Source organism: Hermetia illucens, chromosome 4, assembly GCF_905115235.1.
Source record: "Hermetia illucens chromosome 4, iHerIll2.2.curated.20191125, whole genome shotgun sequence".
NCBI classification, from domain to species: domain Eukaryota; kingdom Metazoa; phylum Arthropoda; class Insecta; order Diptera; family Stratiomyidae; genus Hermetia; species Hermetia illucens.
In genome coordinates this window covers 165618216-165634233 of record NC_051852.1, presented here as the reverse complement: position 1 = coordinate 165634233, position 16018 = coordinate 165618216, and the positions used below count along the sequence as shown (strand labels likewise).

Genomic DNA, 16018 nt, shown 5'->3' with positions numbered 1-16018 from the left:
CCTTGAGAGTTTGCATTGCTTTTAGAACCACATCAGATGAGGCAGTATTAGTGGTGGCAGGCATGATCCCTGTTGACATTCTGACGAATGAGTGTGCTGTACCATGTAAGAGATATGGAGGGGCGCACAGAGCGTAGAAATACGGTAAGAGTAGCATGATCTTTGGCAACGCAAATGGGACGAGTCTAGGAAGGGTCGGTGGCTTCACTGGCCTATTCCCAACCAAATTAGGGTGTGGCTTGAGTGGAAACATGGGGAGACCAACTACCACATTACCCAGTTCCTCACGGGACACGGTGGTTGCTACAGATAGTATCTGCACCGCTTTGGGTTGGATGATTCTCCAAATTGTCCTAGATGCAGTGGCATGCCGGAGGATTCAAAGCCCGTGATATTATATTTCACTGCCCAAGATTCTCAATGGAAAGGAGTAATTCAAATCAAGTGTTAGGTAGGAACGTGAGCCCGGAGAACTTATTTCCGGAGATGTTGACGGTTGTACATGCGCAATGGTTCTTCCCCACTATAGAATTTTGATCAATGCGGCGGGAGTTGAATCTCCTGTGTTTAGTGTTCATGGTCGCCGTCAACCGGTTCAGATAATCGGCAGTCTATTGGGAAAATAAACTAAACTAACTAATAACTAACATTCCAGTTAGTTTGTGATTCGTTTATTTTCTATTCATGTGTAAAAGCCACAAACATTCGATTGAGTGCTAGAAAACGCTTTAAATGTATGATTAGCCGAAAATGTATTGTGATTAGAAAAGCGGGGGAATTACCGGACATTGAGAAATTATTTTATTTGCCCGGACATTTGGGGTATTGCCAGATAAGTAGTTTGCTAGAACGTGGTTGACATCTTGAAATGGCACTCATTTTCGTACTTTGGAATTTGGATTATGTTTCTTTGTTATATTTGTCATTCAAGTTTCGAAACTTCATTGTGATTGGCGAATAAATTGTTGCGGAAAGAAATTTTTTTTTCAAAAAATCATAAAATTATTGCTTTTGTCCATTTGCTTGCACGCCGCTGTTCCAGTCTGCCATCTGGTAACGCTCTTTCTGTCAATTCCCACATCTGGAGGATGCACTTTTGCGGTGGAATTTCGCAATGTTTGAATTTGGAAGCGAGACAACTACTTTTCAACGCGGTATCTATGGTCTTTGAACAGAGACAGCATCAGGTGTTTCTTCAAGTTCTCGAAACTGCTGCCGTGTTTTGTTTTGCGTTTGGCTGTTGCGTTTTGGCAGACATCGTTCAACTGTCGTCCGTCCACGTCGTCGACGTAGAAACAAAGTTGGTGAGAGCCAGATACAGACTTCGCACAGTTCGCGAAAGTGTGAAAGCGTCGCGGAAAATTCTCGGGCGAGTGTGTGGCTGGTGCAGTTTGGCAGCAGACAGTTTTCATGAAAATTGCGTTGCGCGTTCTGGAGTGCGATTAGCGAGCGACGAGAGATCTGACGTTTACGTAATTGTCCGAAGGGATCGAGCGCGAGTCCTCGATGTCAAGCTGAAGTGTGAGCGTGTCGTGGCCTTTTTCAAGGCGACAGGTGAGTGGAGGAATTGCGCTAGTGCCGAACTGCTGATGGACGGAGTGTGTGGGGCTGGTTGCGCTTCGGGGTCGTCGGGGCGGCTCTGGTTGGAGCGAATTCCGTGCGAATGTGCGAGCGTCAGGGGTTCTGCGAGTGGCGGAATGAGGTGACGAGTCGTGAAGAAATTCCACAGTCTGTGGCCGTGGCGGTGACGTTTTCGTTTTCTCGGGGCCGCCGTGGGGCCTGTCTTTTCTTGTCTTCTCGGAACGTTCCGATGCACTCCCCGCGACGGGCGCAGATTGCTCCACGGGGCAGAATGTGCTGAGACAGCGGAGCTCGCCTGCAATCTGATCCGATAAGATTTCTCGACGAATGATGCGATTCTTATGGGAAACCTCTTGGTGGTTGCCCAGACTAGACCCTTCTCAGTTGTCAGTGGGAAAAGTGGGCCAAGCCTCGTCAGCCTCATTATCTGGCGGTTGCGAGGCGCTTGCACAATTTTGCTCCGTGGCCCCGCTTCTAACAATGGTCCATTAGCCGTCCCCCGACCCGTTATATTGCTTGCTTCCAAATTAGTCAGTTGTGTTTACATTTTGGCTCGGATATGAAGATTGCACAGTCATAGCGCGGCCTGTGGAGATCTTTGGCCTGCTCGGCGGAACCAACGACACATCGGAATGCAAATTACCGAAAGTGCAACTGGCCGTCGGCTGGACTGAAAATAGCAGTGGCACGAGGAGGTGATAAAATACAGTGGCCAAGTGGCGGATTAGACGTGGGGCGAAAGGGACCCCGATGGGTAGAGAGGAGTCGAGTCTATGGCCAACCACTTGCAGTGAACGTCTTGCGCAAGCCAATTCCGATGCGAAGTGCTTGGCGAGAGAAGAAGAAAATTCGGTGCGTGGGCATTGCTGGCTGATTAGCAGAAACGACTACGCGACCTAGAAATTGCTGACTTGACTTGTTCTGCCGTTCGCTCCATAGATGAGCTGGTCAGGCGAGGAGGCGAACCGCTGACCTTGCTTGGGAAGGAATGGTCACCGCTCGAGGGTGACTACCGGTTTGTTGTTGCTGTTACGATTCTTCGACATCACAAAACGAGATTTTCCCTAAGAAATTGATCTTGCATAATGTTAAAATGTATTTTTTGTTCTTAACATTGGATAGGCATGCATTCTTCGAGGATCCAGCTTGAATGTATGATAATAACTAGTCAATGGACTGATTCCTACTAAACATTGGGTGTAGGAAAGGATTGAAAACAAGATCTTGAAAAAGGCGGCCTGAATAACAGGAGGGGTACTTTCCCTCCAGCGAGGAGGACGCAACCCCAGCTGTGCGAGACTATCAAATCGGTAATTACCGGGGATAGGATCGGCTGGGCTATAAACAGCTTCTCCGCATACAAGTCTCCAGGCCCAGATGGCATAATGCCAGTCATGCTACAGAAGCAGCAGGAAAGGGTTGTGTCTGGAGGCGCGCACGAGTGGTTTTTCTACCGAAACGGGCAGGCGAGGTCATGAGTCCGCGAAGGACTTTCGACCAATCAGCCTGACCTCTTTCGTGCTGAAGACCCTAGAACGCGTCCTGCACATTCACTTAAGGACGATTATGGAGAGAACACCTTTCTCTAAGTCCCAGCATCCCTATCTCAAAGGAAAATCCACTGAAACTGCCCTCCACGAAGGAATTGGCACGGTTGAGCGTTCGCTGCAGTACAAGCAGTATACCCTTGCTGCCTTCTTGGATATAGAGGGAGCTTTTAACAACGTCAGTACCAACGCCATCAAGAAAGCCTTGACTGGTATTGGATTGGAGCAGTATCTCACGTATTAGATTATATCCATGCTGAGCACCAGGATAATCCAGTCAGGGTGCAGGGTGGAAGAGCTGCTTTCGTTCGTGAATGCTACGGGCTGGTTTTGAAGATCCGAGCCGGCTGGACTCTGCCCCCCTGCTACCATAACAACAGTCACGGTCTTAGGAGTTTGTGGCATGAAAACGGCGCACCAAAGCGCTAATTGGGCTCCTCGGAACAGTCACTGATACCTTATCTACCTTTGATTTTATTATTCAATATAGTTGTCTTCGAGGGCTATACACAATTGGTCTTTAGCCTAAGTAGACTCCAATTACCTCTTCATCGGCGCAAAATTTATTTTCAGTGCTCATTCTCTTGAGATCTGAGAACAGGAAAAAGTGGCTGAGGCCAAGATCTGCAGAATACGGGGCCGTTTTTCCGCGATTTCATCCTTCAAACGCTCCAATAACGCTATGCAATAGTTGCTGTTTGTTTTTTCTCTTCTCAAAATAGTCATCATATTCTACCATGCGCATCCCAAAATACTGATGCAATAGCCTTGCCAGCCGACTGTAGCATCTTTGCACGCTTTGGAGTCAATTCACCACGTGCAGTCCACTCAGATGATGGTCGTTTTGATTCTGGTGTGAAATAATGGAGCCTGTAGGAGGCAATATGGTCAACATTGCGCTCGCCCGAGATTATTACCCTGATTTGACTCAGGTACTCATTCATAGCTGAGTCGACTGATATCCGACGTCAAATTATGATACAAATACCAGTGCCACCAGTGAGATTTGAATCGCGACCTTCAGTACGACAGCCTTGTGCTCTAACAACTCAGCTATCCGGGCACAAGCTTGTGTTTCCCACCCGCAGTTCTCCATCGGTTGTTTGTTCTGGGCAGATCACTGCCGCTAACAGAACTGAGCGATTCAAATATCTCGGGTCAATGCTATCAGCCAATGGAGAACTGCGTAATGAAATTGCTTCACGCGTTAATGCAACCTGGGTGAAGTGGGGTTCCACAACTGGTGTTCTTTGTGATCGACGTATCAGCGTACATCCCGAATCTAAAATTTACCGCAATGTCGTCCGTCCTGTCGCTCTCTATGGTTCTGGGTGTTGGGCGACTATAAAAGGCAATGAACGGCGTCTTGCGATGATGGAGACGAAGATGTTGCATTGGACTAGTGGCGTGATACGTTTTGATCACATCCGAAGTGAAGATATCTGCGATCGATATGAGGTTGAATCGATCGTGGAAAAATTGCGAGAGAGGCATCTTCGATGGTATTAACGTTAACGAGAATTCATTTGCCAAGATTGGTCTGAACATCGAAGTCGATGGTAAGCGACCAAAAGGCCGGCCGAAACAACGATGGCTTGATACGCTGGATGGGGATTTAAAAGCCTCGAGATTGTATCCAGATCAGGCATTTGATACAGCCAAATGGCGAGATTGATCAAGACGAGCCGACCTAGCTTGTGAACGGGACAAAAGCTGAAGAAAAAGAAGATGTGAGGAGGGACGAGCGCATGATAGTTCCATGTCACATGGTTAATTCCATTGCGCTCTATTCTTTAGAAAGCGATTTAAATAAATCATTTGATGAAAGGTACTGTTTTGATATAAGTCAACCTCACATGGTTCAAATTCGGAGTTTAATATTATTAGCAAATGTGAAGAATTTAATCAACAAGAGATACAAACAAGTCGGGAAACCGGAAACTCTGTGCTTCAGGTATGAAAAGTTTTGTTTGTTTGCATATTTGAGTGTAGAACTATTCAATTTGTAAGTAGCCCCCAATGAATATGCACTTAGCATGTCAGACCACACACTTTAGTGTAATATTGATATTTAGTATTTTGGGTTGCAGTAAGTTTACCCGGTAAAAAGAACTTTAAGCTAATGTAACTTTGTTAGTAATAATACGATTTTCATCAAACTTGCGAATGCTTCATACTGCAATATATAACTCTAGGGTAAACTTGAGGGAGTTTTCTAGTCACTTTCCCCCAAAATATAGTAATATACTGTTATTAACTTAATTTGGGCAGATATCGATTTTGAGGCCTGGACATCGCATAGAGGCAGCTTCATGATTTTTTGCGACTTTCCCTTAACAGAATAATAAATAATAACGATTTTTTTCAGATTTTTCGGTTAGGTAGTTTTTGAGAATGGGTCCGTTAAAGAAATCAACACTTTCGACCCCTCCCGTTCCCCGTTCTTCCAACAAATGTCAAAACTAAGACCGACATCGAGAAGTACTAATCAAGACCTTTCATTTGATACCCAACATGACCTACATAGAAAGATGTTATTCACTGCATGTCTGGGCGATCAGTTTCCACCGTGTCATCAAATTTCAATCGCTATAGCCCTTTGTGAGAAAAGTGCGTATGATAGACAGACATTGAACTGATTTTAATAAGCTCGCGCTTCGGGTATAAAGGTGTTGTGTTTATCTTATGTGAGAAACTTCAACGCACATTTTTCTATTCGTACATAGCTACAAATCCAACATATTTTTTCCAGACTTTTCGGTTGGATAGGTTCTGAAAAGCAGACCTGTTACACTTTTTGGGGGTTATATTTTGAGCTCCCACTCTCCTACATTTCACCTGATATCAAATATGGCCACATTCTGTAAAAAAACTTAACATAAAAAGGCGCCACTTGCTGCAAGTAAAGGGAACAATAAATCACACGCTCTTACCAATTTTTGTGACAATGAGTCTAGACAGACAGACATCGACTTGATTCTAATAAGGTCTCTGCTCCTTTTCATACGTGGTGGATCCCATCCGACCCAAAAATATTAAATTGGGACTCATCGACTCATATTACAGTTTGCCACTGTTGCCGTGTCCATTTTTCGTGATGCTTTGCCCATAAATAGCGTTCTTCCATTTAAAAAAGGCTTCTTTGCGGGACGTCGGCTATGAAATCCACTCTCTCTGAGCCTTCGACGAACCGTTGATGCATCAATTTCTGTCCCAAAGGCACCCTTGAGCTCTTTTTAAGGTTTTGTGTAAACACAAAACCTTATTAAAATCGGTTTACTGTCTGTCCGTCACACGCATTTTTCTCGGAGACGGTTATAGCGATTTGGTAGAAAGGTGGGAACTGTGAACGCTCACGGATATAGTGAGTTACATCCTTTTACGATAAATTTAAGGGCGGGGGGGGGGGGGTCCCCATACATGAAAAAAAATTTACACCCCCCTTTTGGGTGTAAATTTTTTTTTCATCAAATATAGTCATGTGGGGTATCAAATTAAAGGTCTCGGTTAGTACTTTTCGAAGCCGGTCTTAGTTTTGACCTTTGTTGGAAAGTGGGGGAGTGCGGGGGGTTGAAAGTGGTCATTTTTTTAACGAACCCATTCTCAGGAACTACCAAACCGAAAAATCTGGAAAAAATCAGGGGGCTGCCACTATATGGTGCCTAGGCTCCGAAATACCCTCCACATCGATACCTGTTCAAATAAAGTTAATAATAGTATATTACTACAATTTTTAGTAATTGACAGGAAAATCCCACTTAAGTTCACCCTAGAATCACAAAATGCAGCAATGTAGGCTATAGTATAGAGCATGATCCTGCCAAATTTGGTGAAAATCGCACTATTGCTAACAAAGTTATACTAGGTCAAATCTGTCGCTCCTCTGCAAATTCAAGACTATGAATGTCAATGTCACTTGAAAGTGGCTATTTCCACATAATATATGCATATTTTACGTGCTACATGCTAATGGGACAAATGCACACCCAAATCTCTTTATAAAAGAAATACACAAAACCTTTCATACCTGAAGCGTCTAGCTTCCGGTTTCCCGACTTGTTTAATGTTCGATGAACTTTTGAACCGATTCTGCATCAGTCTGTCTTCGGCTGATGTAGTCTTCCTCGGCTTTCCAGAACCCCGTTTCCGGGCAGTAGACCCAGCGGCTCGGATTTTTTTTAAAAAAGTCAGCTACAGAGGACTGACTAAAACCGACAACGATCAAAATAAGGCAATTATTTCACCTTTGTCCATGTAACTCATTTTACGTGTTTTTAATTAACGCACTTCAAAAGCTTTCCATTGCAAAAAACTACAATCCAACTGTGCAAACACCTTCTTCACATCTGTATTTATTCAACAAAAGAAAACCACTTGTCAATTAAAATTAAATTAACGGACTTACGCGAGATTAAGTGGGGCGCACTTAATTGATCGGATTGTTTTGCCCAGTACTCTATGTCGGAGGCAATGATTCCAAACCTCTTGAAAAAGACTTTATTATATGTGTGATTTGTTTGAAGGCGATTGAATGATTTCTCTTCGGAGGCTGCAAGTACACGCGTGGCCTCCGGTGTAATTATAGGTAAAATCTCGTGAATGTTGACGAAAAAATGTCCTTTCACTCGTAACCCTCCCAAAAAGTCATCCTCCCACTATTTGTATGAATGTTCCTGAATGGCCTTCAGAACATCAACAGGCGAGGGTGCGACCAATCTCGTGGGATACGAACCCCGAGACTTGCGGGCCTCTACATGGGCAAGTTCATTTAATGGGTACCTCACATGAGCTGAGTACCAGAGAATTTTCAGTTTGTTGGAATAATTTACAAGTCTGTGAGGATGGCAAACTTCTCCTCACTCATCCTGAAAGCTACCTTGATAGTCTGAAGGATAGCAAAAAGTTCAGCCGTCAAAACTTAATTAACATTCAAGAAAAAGTGTAAGACCTGGGTCCCGTCGACACCAACCACCGCACAGGTCAAACCATGACGCCTGAAGGCAGCATCTGACGCCAGGACCAGACAACCTCTAGATTTAAAGTCATCGGCCAAACCACCACAAGCAGCCACCACGTGGGCCCTGCTATAGGTTCCTTCAAAATCATAAGACAAGATGACCTGATCATTTTTTGAAATCATGGGGGGGTTCGAAAGTGATCATACGCAACCGAAAAACCTGAAAAAAATGAAGAGGCCGCTACTATATAGTGGCTAGGCTCTGAAATATTTTCCATAACGATATCCCTTCAAATGTAGTTAATAAGAGTGTATTACTATAATTTTCAGTAATTGGCTGCAGAACCCCCCTTAAGTTCATCCTACCACCACGAAATTTTGCAGCAATGCAGGCTATATATATATAGATCTTGATCCTACCAAGTTTGGTGGAAATCGCGCTGCTGCTAACAAAGTTATAATAGGTCAAATTTTTCATTTCTTTGGAAATTCAAGATTTTGAATGTCAATAACACTCGAAAGTGGATATTCTCACACAATATATAATTCAAAAAGCCCACGGACCCTCTTCCCGCCCAACCGGACCGAGGGGCGACCAACCTAAGGATGGGCTGAAGGCAACATCCAAAGGCCCGCATCACAGCGATGATGCGTTTTAACGCAAAGTGTGTGCGACCATGCGAAAATGTATTGCTACATCCCGATTGTCGCAAACACTTCAGCCAATGACGCGGAGGTCCTACACTACAGAGACATGGATTTTATATTGAAGACAGTGCGGATCAAGACTGAAACCCATTAGGTCAGATTGTTACCGGACAGGACTCTTCGGACTATAGCACAGGTTGCAAGGATAACTGCTTTTTGCATCTCCATGTATAGTCCAGCCCTAAGATCGAGCGTTTTCAGCGCTTTATGTAAGTTCTGCGGGACTAATCCCGTCGCTGAAATTATTACTGGGACTACTTGGATCTTTTGTAGTCTCCAAGTCTGCTTCATATCATCTGCCAAGGGGCCGTAGTTCCGGATTTTTTCGTGCTGTTTTTCAACAGTGTTCCGGTCCAACGGTACGGCTACATCGATTATGAAGCACGCTCGTTCTTCCTTCAGAAGCAGAACTAGATCGGGTCTGTTATGATTAACACTGTGGTCGGTGGCGATAGTGTGATCCCACAGTAGTTTGACCCGATCATTTTCCAAGATTCTCTGCGGAGTATACTTATAGTAAGGATGGTAGGTTGCCACTAAGTTATACTTCAACGCAAGGTTTTGATGGAGAATCTTGCAGACGGAGTTATGACGATTGGTGTACTCGGTACCGCTCAACATCCTGCACGCAGATGTTATGTGCTGGATGGTCTCCTCTTCACAGTTGCATAACCTACAACTGGAGTTGGTGATTGAGGAGTCGTGAAGAATGTACCGTTTATAATTTTTTGTTGGGAGCGAAGCATCCTGAATTGAAGTTAGGAATGCTTCGGTCTCATAGAAAAGTACACCATTTGTCAACCATTTGTTGGAGGCTTCGATGTCAATGCCTGACAACAACAAATTTTTTATATGACCTCCGTGAATGGGTTTCTCTTTCCACATGTCGATCTTCTGTTGGACTGAAGTAACATTCGACATGGGATCCCATTCTCTGCTTCTCAAGTTCAAAGGAGATAATTTATTATCTGCCATGACGGTAGCCTGATGTATTTGGCTAGAGGATTGTTTCTCATAGAAAAACTCACGAAGAGAATGCACTTGATTGTAGTGCAACGTTTTTAAATCAAGTACCCCCCTTCCTCCCTGATGACGTGGGATAGTGATCCTCAATTTTTCGGCAGCTCTATTGTGCATGTTGTTGTTTGCAAGAACTACCCTTACCCGTCTATTGACAGATTCTAAATCAGTATTACTCCACTGTATCACACCGAAAGTGTATAGAAGGACGGGAATAGCAAAGGTGTTGATTGCCATGATTTTATTTTTCCCGTACAGCTCAGTTTTAAGGACAAGATCCAGACGCCGCTCAAATTCCCCCAGCAACTTAGATTTCATAATTGCCACAGCAGGTGTTGTTGCTTGCAATATGCCGAGGTATTTGTAGACGTCGTCCGAATCCATGCCCTCAATTCGGATGTTATTTTGGCTGTATCCTTCGTTGTCGGTGTGTTTTCCCCGAACAATTGTTTTTATGCGACATTTCTCCAAACCCAACTGCATGCCGATATCCCTGCTGAACTGGATGGTGATGTCCAGCAAGGAGCGAAGTTGGTTCTCGTCTTTCGCATACAATTTGATGTCGTCAATGTACATTAAATGGCTTAATGTACATTTCGACAATATGCCATGCTTGACTTGGAACCCGTATTTGCTTTCATGCAAAAGATGGGATAGCGGATTCAAAGCCAAACAAAACCACAGTGGGCATAGAGAGTCGCCTTGGAAAATGCCACGCCTGATTGGTATCTCTCCTGATGTTTGCGAAGATACCGATAGCTTCGTGCTCCAATTCTTCATTACTGTTCTCAGTAGAAGAACAACATTCGGGTTGATTTTATACAAGCGTAACACTTGTAGTAACCACGAATGTGATATGGAGTCAAAGGCTGATTTATAATCGATGTAGGCTGTCGAGATGTTTCGTTTTTGGTGGACAGCCTGCTTTACAGCTACCGTATCGATTATAAGCTGTTCTTTGCAGCCTCGGGAGCCTTTTGCGCATCCTTTTTGCTCCTCAGCTATCAATTTATGAACATCAAGATGTTTTGAGATGTTCGCGCACAGAACTGAAGTGAAGACCCTGTAGATGGTAGGAAGACAAGTAATTGGTCGACATTTTGAAGGGCAAGAGACACCCTGTTCCTTGGGGATGAGGAAAGTTATCCCCTTGGTGAAATATGGTGGAACTAAATCAGGATCGGCAATCATCTGATTAAATTGATTTGCCAATATCCTGTGAGTGCTCTTGAACCGCTTCAGCCAGAAGTTGTGAATCTTGTCAACTCCTGGCGCCTTCCAGTTACCTGCCTTGTCAAGGACTGCTTTAACGTCGACTTCAGTTACGTCAGGCATGGTCATTTCGGGGAGGGCCTCGCATGAACGCATAAGGTGTGGGAGCCACGCTGCTTCTAAATTGCAACGGCTGGATTCGCTCCAAACACTTCTCCAGAAGTCTTCTGCCTGATCCAGATTGAGGTTACTTTCCCTACCTGAGTTGATGAGATTTTTGTAGAATCCTCGTTGGTTCTGGAAGAACAAGGTGTTGTCTGCCCTTCGCTGAAAGCTTTTCTGATACCTACGGATGCGATTGGAGCATACCGCAAGTTTCTGCTTCAGCACCTCGAGGATTTCTTCGATTGGCATATCATTGGACAGATGGTAGTTTCCAATGATGTTCGCAACGCATCTGTGCACTCTTGGTGATGGATTTCCAAGGAGTGCTTGCGTCACACGACCAATCTCCTTTCTCAACTTTTCGACTCTTTTGTTGAGTCGAAACACCCAGAACGGCAAAGTCCTTCTGCGCATACCTCTGTTATTCGCTCTAAGATGTTGGTTATGGAGACGAATAACCGTGGCAGCTGCAACGTAGATCAGGCTGTGAACCTCTGTAGCAGTAATCTCGCTAGCCAAACGATCAGCCAAAATTCTGTCAACGGCAGCAATGATGTTAGTAGTTGCCGAAGTAAACTTCAGTTTTGGGATCCTTGGCCTAGCGTCTGGGAGAATCTCAGCATACTCTGTGAATGCGACCTGGAATGCGGTCAAAGCCTCATTATAAATTGGGTCGACATCCCCAGTTACTAAGCTTCTCCTGACTACTGGATTCATGGAGTGCCTTACAGGTGGAGTACTATATATATATATATATTACAAATTCACACTCAAATGTCTTTATAAAAGAAATACACAAAACCTTTCATACCTGAAGCGTCCAGCCTCCGGTTTCCCGACTTGTTTTTGATGTATCTGGGCGGATTCATGGTGGACAAAGCTGCGTTCTCTAAGATAGGCCTTACCACCAATCTATGGAGATTGATGGCCTTCTGGGGTGTGAGGCCCCAAGAAAAACCAGTTACAGAATTAAGGTTTCGGGGTAATAGAGTTTAAATGATCTTTGACTTCTCTTCCCTCAGGTACTTCTATACCATCGCATACAGGGCAGTATTGTTGCAGAGGGTTTCTTCTGGGTAACGCCCGGACTTCTTCTTTGCACGACATTGCTAAATTTCGCTGAGCCTCTGGCAACCCCATTTGAGTCCAGAGTGGTTCTCTTAGTACCAGAATTCCCTTTACTAGAAAGAAAGGGAAGCACACTCGCATGGCTATCTGAACTCAGCAGAGGGCTTTAGTAGTTCTTAAATTCTCGAGCAGTTTCTTCAATCGTTATGTTTTTCATTGGAGCAATCTCTACATTTGTAATTCAGGGTGCGGCAGCATAACTTCCTTTTTTCAAAACTCAATAAAAACTATTGTATGCATCGGAAAATATTTATTTATTTTTTATAATGTAGGTACATGTCTAAAGTTTTTATTTACATTGTTTTGAAGATCAAATCTGTTAGGTGACGTCCCCCATTCTCCATACATTGCGTAAACCGATTTCTGGCGTTTGGCATGACTCTTGTTAGCATAGCAGGTGTTATGTTGGCAATTTCTTCTTGGATGTTGGTCTTCAAATCTTGTAGGGTTCTTGGACGGTTAACATAAACACGGGATTTCAAAAAACCCCATAGAAAAAAATCACAAGGGGACAGATCGGGAGAGCGTGCCGGCCATTCCAAATTGCCTCTAATTGAGATAAGGCGCTCTGGAAAGTTTTCCCTCAAAACAGCCATCGATGCTCTTGAAGTGTGTGCTGTTGCATCGTCTTGTTGGAACCAAGTGTCCCCCAAATCCAAATTTTCTAGCCGTGGGAAAAAAAATTATGTAGCATGTTTACATACCGGTTCGAATTCACTGTCATTGCAACCTCATTTTCCTCAAAAAACCAGGGACCAATAATTCCAGCTGAGGAAATTGCACACCACACTGTGACTTTGGGTGAATGCAAAGGCTTTTGATGCAATTCTCGAGTGTTGGTGTCAGCCCAGTAGCGCATGTTTTGTTTGTTAACCGACCCACACAAATGAAAATGGGCTTCATCGCTAAAAAAAACAATAGCACCCTCGGGAACGACATCAAGAAGAAGCTCACACGCGTTCATCCGAGAATTGAAGTCACGTTCTGAAAGTTCCTACACTATCGCCATCTTATAGGGATGAAAATGAAGATCATCACGAAGAATTCTTCTCACAGAACGATCGGATAGTCCAAGGGCAGATGCGTGTTTGCGCGCAGAACGCCGTGGCGATCGCAACATTGACGCTCTCACTGCTTCAATGTTCTCAGGTGATCTAACGGGCCGAGGGACTCCAGTTCTTCCTTTTGTCGCACTTGCAGTTTGTCTGAATGTAGTGACCCATGTAACAATTGATTTGCGGTCTGAGACGGGAGCCAACGGGGCTAAATTAAAGCGATTCCGAAATGCACGCTGTGTTGCAATAACCGAACATCCGCTTGAAAAGTAAACCTCAACGGCAAAGGCACTCTCCTCACTATTCCAACGCATGATGGCGACTGAACCGTGTCGGGACAAAACTTTACAGTATCCCCTCTTGAACGAGACCACTAGCGCTCCGCTATGACATCAACTAACTGAGTGGCGCGCATTTTAAAAAAGGAAGATATGCCGGCGCACCCTGTATATGAAATCTAGGCCTCAAAATACATCCCATTCCGATATTTGCACAAACAAAGTTAATAATAGTATATTATCATGTTTTGGAAATTTACCAGAGAGGCGCCTTCGCACTACTCCTCCTTGTTCTTGTTAAGGACACTCACCCAAAACATGACACTCGCACTGCGTCTAGCGTCTAATAGCAAAAATGATCTCGAACAATTTTTCCAAAAAGGATAACACGGTCTCAGATTGATTTTCAACAAAACTGAATTTTTGACAACCGATCCCCAACAAACACAATAACTGTCGATGCCCAGAACTTAGCGATTATATCTTGTGTTAATGCTATCAGCCAATGGAGAATTGTGTTGTGAAATTGCTTCACGCATTAACGCAACCTGGATGTAGTGGCGTTCCACAACTGGTGTTCTCTGTGATCGACGAATAAACGTCTCAAATCTAAAATTTACGGCAATGTCGCCCTCTATGGTTTTGAGTGTTGGTCGATTATAAAAGACAATGAATGACGTCTTCCGATAATGGAGATGAAGATGTTGTGTTGGACTGGTGGCGTGGTACGCCTTGATCACATCCGAAATGAGATATCCGCGATCGATAAAGGGTTGCATCGATCGTGGAAAAATTGTGAGAGAGGCGTCTTCGATGGCATCATCATCAGCGACGATGTAACAACCGGTATCCGGTCTAGGCCTGCCTTACTAAGGAACTCCAGACATCCCGGCTTTGCGCCGAGGCCTACCAATTCGATATCCCTAAAATCTGTCTGGCGTCCTGACCTACGCCATCGCTCCATCTCAGGCAGGGTCTGCTTCGTCTTATTTTTCTATCATAGATATTGCCCTTATAGACTTTCCGTCCACCGTTACCTATTGAGCCGGATTTTATTCACAACCTGACGGTCATGGTATCGCTCAGAGATTTCGTCGTTATGTAGGCTGCGGAATCCCATCCTCATGTAGGGGGCCAAAAATTCTTCGGAGGATTCTTCTCGAACGCGGCCTAGAGTTTTTCGATGAAATTCTGGTCTATACAGATAACTGGAATATTCTGACACTTAACATGCGCATATTCTGAGTGTACTATTCTATCTTAGCCACCACTGTTCAGTCCATGCCTCTTGTTACATTACCAAAGAAAATGAAGAAATATTTGTAGCTTTTTCCACGGAAACTATAAGTATTTCTACTGAATATCGTGGTGGCTGGTTCAGTTCTGGCTTTTGTCCTGAGAGAATGTTTTAGATATCACTAGAGCAGACAAGTTTCCTTCAATGTCATCAGAATGTCTAGGGCGAAGCATTAACCAGAATCGCGGCACAGAAGTAAATCTCTGCATGAGGTCGACTAAATGACTACATCTACATTTGACATCAGTCAATTCAAGTTTGACCAGATTGACAGATCTATTCGAAACTTTTGGCAATATTCGTCAGTTGGGTCTATCAGTGTCAGATTGAACGCATATCTATGGGGCTTCCTTCAATCCTTCGATCGTAAGACTCGATTTGGTCAGAAGTTGGCTTGAGTACTCTCGGAATTTCCCTTTCGTTTAGACACCAGGCGACAGTTTCCTGCATTTCTGTGATTATGGGTTTTTCCTTAGTATGTATAGACATTTTTAACCAAGTTTTAATTTTTTTTCCATGGATGTTCCTCTCATTTAGTGTCCTTTCAATATCAGTTCATGAGTGAGTTTAAGATACATAGTTGGTTAAATAGTCATTAACGAATGAGAATATGGCTGAAGTATGGTAATAAAACGGCGTAAGATTTTTCCTATTTATTTTCCCTGAGAGACTACAGTTGGGAAACCCAATGGTCGGCGTTTCCTAACGAAGTTTATCGGCTCCTGTTTTATGATCTAAAATTGCCAAAATGGAAAGTTATTCACTCCCAAGACACATGTGTTTGAATGGTTTTTCACGAGTTATCGCACAATCTTCAGTAGGATTAGGCGTTTGCATGTGTTTATGTATTGATTTAGGCATGCTCGGGTCCTTTAAATTTATTTAGAAGAGAGAACGTTTAAGTACCCTCTCAAGATTTTCAAAGCTCTCGATGTACACATAGCAACGTTTGCCTATATGTTCTCTGAGGATATCATCCAAAGCTATTTAGAAGATAGACGGAGCATTCTTCAAGCCAAATGGTAGTCGAGTAAATTCGACTTTATCATTGCTGACCGAGAAAGCAGTTT

General features: G+C 43.9%; 1 protein-coding gene across 3 annotated transcripts in view; it reads left to right on the top strand.

Moving 5' to 3' along the window:
• The first annotated feature begins 1049 nt into the window (after positions 1-1049).
• Positions 1050-16018, top strand: part of LOC119653572 (tudor domain-containing protein 7) — an 83843-nt gene continuing 68874 nt past the window's right edge. For 2 of the 3 annotated variants that reach the window (XM_038058301.1, XM_038058300.1), the window contains exon 1: positions 1050-1554. The gene's annotated coding sequence lies outside the window, so the exon portion shown is untranslated. The remainder of the gene's footprint in view (positions 1555-16018) is intronic. The other variant, XM_038058302.1, reaches the window with a different exon arrangement.